The sequence below is a fragment of the Prosopis cineraria genome, unplaced genomic scaffold (genome assembly GCF_029017545.1).
Source record: "Prosopis cineraria cultivar Desert tree isolate PC_DT_omini unplaced genomic scaffold, ASM2901754v1 PC549, whole genome shotgun sequence".
Classification (NCBI taxonomy): domain Eukaryota; kingdom Viridiplantae; phylum Streptophyta; class Magnoliopsida; order Fabales; family Fabaceae; genus Prosopis; species Prosopis cineraria.
In genome coordinates, this window is record NW_026555874.1 from 34622 (window position 1) to 44340 (window position 9719).

At 28.8% G+C, this 9719-nt stretch overlaps 1 pseudogene; it reads left to right on the plus strand.

Moving 5' to 3' along the window:
• The first annotated feature begins 2280 nt into the window (after nt 1–2280).
• On the plus strand, nt 2281–8913 carry LOC129297535 (coniferyl alcohol acyltransferase-like; annotated as a pseudogene).
• Nucleotides 8914–9719: the final 806 nt, after the last annotated feature.

The following is a 9719-nucleotide window of genomic DNA, read 5'->3' on the forward strand; positions in this document are numbered from 1 at the left end:
TTTTGGTTATAACAAAAAACTTAGGTGAGTTTTGTTTTTTTTTCCACATCAACAATTTTTGGTGAGTTGTTAAAAGAGATACTTCTTTTAATTTCCTGTTAAAATGGGCCCCATTTGATCTTTTAACGTCACCTCAAACTTTCTCGATGAACGTTTGAATTTTCATTCTCATATCAAAAGGTGTCACTGCCATGCATGGGTCCCAAATAGTCACGTGACGTAAAACGGAAAGAAAAGGGGAAAAAGAGAGAAATGGAAAGGAGGGGATAGAGAAAGAAGAATAAAATAAAAAAAATTAATTCTATTTATAAAAATTTAAAAATAATAAAATAATAATAATTTAAAATTAAATCTCAAATCTTAAATTTAAATCGAATCTTAAAAATATTAATATTTATAATAATAATAAATAAATAATGACAGCTAATTTGATGGGTTAATATTTTAATTTAAATATCTCATTTGAATAATTTTAATATTTTAAATTAAATTATATTATATTTTATATTACACCACCATGACATGATTTTTGTTCTTTCGACCAACAATTAATAACCATGATATGATTGAAAGAACTTTTCTTCGTCACATTTCTCGTTGGCTTTCAATGTCATTCTTTATCGTTATCCAAAAAATGCGTGGGAAGACACACACACACACACACACTCGAGATTGAACCCTTTTTTTTTTTAATCTCAATTTTTTTACTCTCTAAATTATAATGATTTCAAACATATTCTCATTACTCATTTTTTTTATCAGGAACATATGTGAACATATTCGAAGCATGGCTGAATATCAAATGTGAACATTTTTTTTAATAAAAATTCAAACTTTTATTCTTTACAGTATGGGAAACTAACCCTTTTTGCTATATCTAACTCCAATTCCTTATTCTCATTAATATTTATAAATTATGAATGATATAATTTATTTTAAACTGTGTGCAATATATAGGACCCATGATAAATAAATATAAAACAGTAATTTTAAAAAAATCTTAATTAAAAGCATAGACGAATTTTTAAATTAAAATTTATTTAATTTTTATTATTGGTAGTTAAAATTGCCTCTTTTATTATCTCTTATTGGTAATGGTAATTGAAAATAATTATTTACTTGATAGAATTTAATTATGTTTTATAGTTTAATAATGATTAACATATTTATTTATTTATTTATCCTAAGAGTTTTATAATATATAAAATGCTATCATTTCTATCACATCATTATTTTCATCTAAATACAAAGCCATCAAACCATCTTTCATTCTATTATATTTTTATACTAAACATCATTATTTTCGACTTGTTCTATTTTTATTTTCTTTTTCTTTTCTTCAATTTACCTATTGATATCCTTAAGATAGTGTTTATACTAATATATTTGGATTTGGATTTTAAATTTAAAATCTTATATTTTAAATTTTATATTTAAAATTTATGTATTTAAAATTTTCTATTCGGGTAATTTAAAAATTTTCAAAAGAAGAAAGGTAATGAATTGATATTTGAAATGAAATTGACAAATTAAAAATGATGAGTTTATTTTTATTTTTTTATTTAACAAGAAATAAGAAAAGATACAAAAGTCAAAAGAATATCAATAATAAAAACATAAAGAGAATAAGATGTTTAAAGTGATTATAATTTTAAATGACTAGAGTATAAAAAAATTTAAAATTATAAAAAAATTATAATTTGTAATAGATTTTGATTTGAACCAAATTCAAATTTATAATTTTTTATGTATTTAAATGAGGGATTTGGTTTAAATTAAAATTTAAATTTTCATTAATCCAAATACACCATTAGAAAAAGGACACAAAAAGGTTACCAAAACCTAATTTTTATTTGAAGACATTACTTAATTATTACTAGATTTGGTTACCAAAAACCAAATCCACATGGTAAGATTTGGTCATTACCCACGAATAAAGATTGAGAGTTCATATTTTACTATCAATATGAGAACTTTATTAATAAATATTTTTGTAAACTGAATTTGAAGGTATATCTTAATTTTTATGAGTCTGAACCCAACTCACCCAATCTTATCAATTATAAATAAAAAAGCATCAAATGGCATTTTTCCAATTCTCGTTGTTTCCCTTTTTCGACATCAACCCCCATAAAGATATTATTACCAACTCAATGGCACTCGATCCTCTCGCTCACTATAGTGAAATGCCTATAAATACGTGAAACTTTAACCAGTTGAATTCAAAGCCAGAAAGCCTTCGTCAGAGATTACTTTAAGCCCTAATTTATCATAACCAGAATGAAAAGTACAGAAGATTACAGTAAGGAGAACAACTTCGCAGTGAGGGTGACGAATGAAGAGGTAGTGGCTGCTTTGTTGCCCTTACAAGAGCATTCGCTTCCACTCTCCAACCTCGACCTCCTTCTCCCTCCGGTGGACGTTGCCGTCTTCTTTTGCTACGATAAACCACCCGCCACCGCTGCGGCCGTCGTGGTGGGGGATCTGAAGAAGGGCTTGGCTAGGGTTCTGGTTTCCTTCTATGCCTTTGCCGGTGAATTGGTGGTTAACTCCATTGGACAACCGGAGCTTGTCTACAATAACCAAGGAGTTGGTTTTATCGAGGCGGTGGCCGACGTTGAACTGAGATGCCTTGACTTGTACAACCCTGACGATTCCATTGAAGGCAAGCTTGTTCCCAAGAAGAAACATAGCGTCCTTGCTGTTCAGGTCACTTCTGTAATCACCATTGTTATTTCTATTTTAACTTTTTGTCCATTAGAAAAGGGGTATACATGCACGTGCATGCAGGGATGAATCCTTGGCCCCCTCACAATTTTACTACCCTTGGGAATTTTTTTTTATTTTTTTGGTTAAAATTGTAAAAATTAGTGTTTTGGTCCCCATATTTTAAATAATTTTCAATTTTGCCCTTCTTGTACTTGTTTCTATTCGTCACTGCTGGCATGCACCTATGAGTAAAAGATAGAGAGAAGCACATTAAAGTCTCTTACAAAACAAATAAATTATCACAAAATCTATTAATTATCACTAAATTATATTAACATACAATCAATTGTTAATATAATTTAATTTAATTATTAATAAATCTTGTGATAATTAATTTTTTTATGTGAGACCTGATTATATTTTTTTTTTAAAAGATATGGTGAGACCCACCTTTTTATATTTTATCTTTCTCTACAGTGAAGAGTAAGTACTTAAGCTTATGCAAGTAACGCGTGTGATTATTATAAGGATTCATCTTCAATACTCATCAGGAGATAAGCACCAGGCTCCAAATTACCTAATGAGATTTGAATCATTTGGATTTAAATTGAAGAGTCCAGATTTAAAGTTTTAAGTTGGGTAAAATAGTAAACTGACTACTACAATATATGTCCAGTAAATTTATAACACTAAATTTATTTTTTTTCTTTTGATATTCCCCTCAATTTTTAAAAACAATACAATCAATGTTAATCGTTAGTTGATAAAAAATCACAAAAAAACTCAGAAATTATAGAAAATGAACAAAAAAAAAGATCAAAACATTTTATTGGATCTTTTCAATAATTTTTTAGATCATTTTTATTATTTTTTAATTAATTAACAGTCAAAGTTAGCGTTTTTAAAAATTAAAGAGAAACACTACCCAAAAAATGAATTTATGATCCAAGATACTCCTAGGCCTATATTTTAGGGGTCAATTTTCTCTTTTGCCCCTTTAAATTTATTTTTTGCTTTATATTTATTACAATATAAAATTAATAAATTATAATATTTTTGTAAATCTACTTATCACCAAGTGGAGCAATCTAGATTTAATTTGGATTATCCAAATTTAATATTAAATTTTTTTAAATTTTTAAAAATTGACTATTCAAATTTACTTTGGACAATATAGATTTGAAACTTTTAACTTATAGTTTTCTTAAAAATATTTTTAAAGTGAAGTTAGGATATTATCTTTATTTTTAATATTGTGTTTGTAAAAATAAAAAAATTAATATTCAATATGAATTGTCCAGAGTACATCAGTTTGATAGTTAATTTATAAAAGTTATAAAAATTTTAATATTAAATTGAAATATTTAGATTGAATATGTACTATCTAAATTAATGATAAACATATTTATTAAAAAATTATAGTTTAATTTTGCAAATTTCTATTTTCCTAAATAAAAATAATTAATTTTAATTTGAAAAGTTTAATATGGAGGATCCAAATCTCATCTAAAGATGATGAGCAATTAGACCCTTACTATAAATTATTGAAGTTTTTGTAGATATAACTCATGTTATAGTAAGATCAAACTAAGCAAAAAGCACAATATTTATTATATTTTGAATTATAGCCAATTTATTATATTTACCAATAATATACTATTCTATATTAATAATAAATTTCTTATAAATTTTTAATAATAAACTTTTTAAATATCAATATAAACTGACTACATTCTCAAATTTTAAAAAATCTGATCTATAATGTTTGGGTATAAAATATTTTTTGGCCAGTTGGCCATTTATTCTAAATTATTATAGTATAGAGTTAAGAAGGTGGGTCCAATAATTGTTGGAACGAGATTTGAATTTTAAACTGGGCTTAAAAGGACACCTTTAATTATTAAAGGGTCATTTAGGTCTTTTATTTATTTATTTTAAATATTCATAGTTTTACTTATGTTATTGGCATTATTAATACTACTACTAATATTTATTTGGATTAAAGTATACCTTTAATTTTTTAACTTTATACTATATTTTGGTCCTTTAATTTTATATAGTGTTTTTTCATTCCTTTTAAGTTAAACTTTTAAATGTTAACATATTAAGTTTAATTTAAAAAAATAATAATTGACACAAAAAAAAATCATTCAAAACTACTGGTGTTTGGTTGGAGGACTGAAAAATAGTTTATAAAATTAAGGAACCTAATTAAAACCTAATATAAATTAGAGGACCAAAATTATAATCTAGCCTATTTATTTGTTATTATCTTTTTTACATTGAACTTTGCATTAAGTTCTGTTTTTTAAAATTTTAGATAATAAGTTGACTTATATTATGTTTATTAATATCTTTAAAATATATTTTTGACAAGAGAGTATTTTCTAACTCATATATAACTTGAAATTTCATTATTTGAATTGGAAATTTGCATATGAATTTTAATATTTCATTACTTGAAATAGGAGATAAACATAATGCTGATGCTATGCTAATGTTTAATTAGCTGTTGTTGTCTTGTTAAAATTTAGAGAAGAATTGTTTAGTTTATTTACCTTTAGACAATGATTTAATACTTTAATTTGTTTATAATTATGATTTGAATTAAAAATTTCATAAGATCTATAATTTATTTCCTGTTATTATATTTTGGGTTAAAGAACATTATGAACTTTGAAATATTACGCAAAACACACCTTGGACCCTAACTTTTATAATGTGTAAATTCATAGAAAATTACCACCATTGTTAACTTATTCTTAATGATGTTATTGTTCACTTAATGGGATCCAGTCAAAATGTTAATATGGTAGTCTCTTACCAATGTATCATTTGTTAATGAGTATTATATATTCTAAACTATTATGCGAGTAGCATCTTAGATTTGAACTTAAAATTTAGAGCAAATTATCCTCCCGTTTATGTGTAAAATGTTGACTGTTACATAAACCAAATTAACTTCAGCATGGTCGGTTGCAACGAATGCATTGTTAATTGTGGCTAATGACCCAAAATTTCTGAAATGGCTTTTTGCCCCCTTTTTCAATGTTTTCCAATCAATTGACATATAATCCTTCGGCATACTTTATAACACTAATTTAATCTCATTTTGAATATATTTATTTATTTAATACTAAAAACTTGAGATTTCATTTGAAAAGAAATTTAAATATTAGATGATTTTAATTAATCTGTTAATTGGGTTTAAAATTCTCTAATACTTAATTTCTTTTCAAGTAGAATTCTAAGTTTTCACCATTGAATAACTAAATATTATTAAAATAAGATTAAATCAGAGCTATAGAATATATGAAGGTATAAGATATTAATCATTTGAAAAACACTGCAAAAAAGGGCCAAAAAATGTCATTTCACAAAAAAGTGGCCAACGATGTGTTCACCATAATGGACCACGTTGAGGCTAATTTAATTTACATAATAATCACGTTCTACGCATAAACAATGAGAATAATTTGCTTTGAATTTCAAAGTTTAGGATTTAGGATGGCTCAATAATTAAGAGTCTGTAATTCTTATTAACAAATGACATATTAATAAAGAATGCCACATTAGCATATTGATTGGGCCCCACTAAGTGAACAATGATGACGTTAGTATAAGTTAACAGCGGAAGGTAATTTGTTATGAATTTAGAAGTTTAGGATCTCTTTATACATTTTAAAAGTTCAGGGTCTAAAACATTATTTACATAATACTTTAGAGTTTATAATGCTCATTAACCCTTACTTTTTAACCAAATATTTCCTGTGATTATTAAAAAATATTGAAAATATAAAAAGTCTTGAGGTCGGCAAAGTTAGCTCTAAGCCCATACAAAGTTAAGGGCCAAGCAGGAAACGGATCTAGAAGTTTATGCATGGGGGAAAATTTCAAATTTTATAAAACATGAGCCACTAAAAATAGTTTTACCATTTTTTACAAGAAAAAATTAATACTCCCTCCGTTCCAAATTATAAGACATTTTTAGATAAAATCTCACATATTAATAAACTTTATTAAATACATCTAACAATTTTATCTTTTCAAAATAAAAAATATAACTTTTCACAAATACTCATTTAATATAATGAAAAGAGAAGTAGAAGTAATGGAATTAATTATAGAGAGAAAAAAAAATAATATTAAAATTAGAGCATTTAATGAAATTTTAATATATTCAAAATATTATATATTTTAAAATAATTTTTTTAAAAGTGTCTTATAATTTAAGATTAAAGGAGTATAAAAGAAGTTAAAAAATACAGGGGTAAGCACCCCCAGATATCCCCTTAAACTAATATTTCAAACCAAACAAGCCAAATCAAATTTAATAACCTAAGCAAAATCGAACCGAAGTTTTACGGTTTAGTTTGGTTTGATATTTTTGGTTATTGGACCGTTTTTTCTCAAAAAGAAATTATCAAGAGCCGAAGGATCCAAATTTCAGACTGGTAAAGAGGACAGCCAAAAGATAGAAATAAAGAGCATTGGCACGAAAGAAATTCTTAAGATGCATTGGAATCACTGGAATCCTGCAAAAGCAGAGTAGAAATGAACATAGTTCGACGGACTAAGAGGAGGAGGAAGAGGGGAGAAGGAGACGACTCGAGACTCGACCAACAAAGCTCGACGGGAAGAAGAAATGAAGAAGAACTGGCTGAGACGAAGGCAGAAATCGCAAAAGAAGGGGCGGCTCCTTGCTTGGACGAAGTAAAAGAGGAATGAGTGATGAAGAAGCATTGGGGGCGCCGCAATGCAATGAAATTGACTGTTGGGAGTGTAACGTAAGCCAATGAGAATACCAAATGGGCCAAATGGGTTGGGCTAAGTTTCTTTATTTTATTATCTCTCCTTCACTGCTTAATTTCAAAAATAAAAATAATTGTTATAGATAATTATTATTTTATTTTGATTAATTCAGCCTGTATGTTTTCTTCCTCTTCAGACCGAAGCAGACAATACAAACTGATTTTTTTATAAAAAAATTGAATCGACCATTTAAATTAAATAAATCAAATTTAATTTAATTCGGTTGTTTGCATACCGCTAGCCTCTGGACCTGTATTAGTTCGACTTGTGATGTAATTTTCTTCTTTTTTTTTTTCCCCAGGTTTAACTTGTCCTTTTTAATAAAAAAAGTTAAATCATTAATTTTAATATCAATCATATATCAAAACTACATATGTTTGCTTCTGCAGGTGACATTTCTCAAGTGTGGTGTTTAGTGGTGGCATGCACTTTCGATCACCGCATTGCAGATGCCCTACTCAGCCAACTTGTTCCTCGTCACATGGGCTCAGCTGGCCCAGCCCACGAAGCCCACAATCACTTCTCTATCATCACAACCATGTTTCCGACGATCTCTGCTCAGCCCTCGGCGTCCCGGTTGTTTCCACCGTTCCATCACGACATGTACGTGGCCTCCTCCAACCTGCCTCCTCCGAAGATACCTGAACCTGGATCCGCATCAGACCGTCTCATTAGTCGGATCTACTACATCACTGCACACGATCTCAACCGCATTCAGTCACTTGCAAAACGCAAAATCAATGGGATGATGAAGCGAACCAAGCTCGAGTCTTTCAGTGCGTTCTTGTGGAAGATAATTGCCGCAAGTGCCGAGGGCAAAAGGGTCATTGCGAGAATGGGAATTGTCGTTGATGGAAGAAGAAAAAGACTAAGCAATGACCAGGTCGACAAAGAGAAAGCATCACTTTTAAATTCCTATATTGGAACATAATTTCGATACCATACGGCGAGAAAACGGTGGAGGAGCTGTCGAGAAGTCGTTGAGTTGGGTGGCAGATGAAGTTCATCAGTTTTTTAGAGGCGGCGACAACGGAGGAGCATTTCTTGGGCCTTGTAGATTGGGTAGAGGCACACCGCCCTGGTGCGGGGGTGGCGGGATATATTGCGGCGAGACGGAGGAGAGAAGAAAGACATGACATGGGACCAGCTTTCGTAGTATCGTCGGGGCAGAGGTTCCCGGAAGCGAAGGTGGAATTCGGGTGGGGAAGGCCGGTGTTCGGGTCGTACCATTTTCCGTGGGGTGGCGTCGCCGGCTATGTAATGCCGAGCCGAGCCCGGCAGGAGAATGGCGACTGGGTGGTGTACATGCACCTTCGGAAGAGACAGTTGGAGAAGATAGAGTGTGACGCTGCTAATGTGTTTAAGCCCTTAACTTGGGATTACCTTAATTAATCTTTGATGAACCTGTCGTAATAAGTTCAGTTTGTTGGTTGTGATCGTGATTAATGTACCTGCAATCTTAGGGAAAAGCCTTTGTTGACTTAAACAAGTCAAATGAGACATGAATGCATCTTACCATGGATCCTTGATCATGCATTTGCATGAAATTAAAAACTGAAAACTGGATATATTTCAGCTGGGAGGAGAGATGATAACGCTTAACTTTTTATTATTTAAATATTATTAAAATATGTGGAGAAATATGGAAGGAACAAAATAAAGTTATGCAAAAAGAAAAAGTAAATAAAGTTAAAAATGCTAATAATAAAAATATGTGTGTGTATAGAAAGATGTAGAGAATTACTAAGAAAAAATTGCATGAAAATTACTTCCTTCATTTAAAAATATATATAAAATATTTTTAACCGAATCTCATTTTTAATAAAATAGTTATTTACTTTTCAATCAATCATATCTTTTATATTTACCCCTATTAAACACCGTACAATAAATATAAGTTATTATCAATAGGGACACTTTTTAAAAAAAAAGACAATAATTACACCTTAAAAGACTAAAAATATTTTATATTTTTTAACGTATGAGTATGTTAGAAGGAACATTAAAAACATATAATCAAAAGTACATCATTGTTTAGTAGATAATTAATATATATATATATATATAATTTTTTTCCAACACATAATTATATTATTTGTCATTTATAAATGTTGTGATTTTTTTGAAAAAAAAAAAAATTAAACTACGCGTGTATATGGCGATGCTTAATGAAGATTGAATTTACAGATAAAAATTTC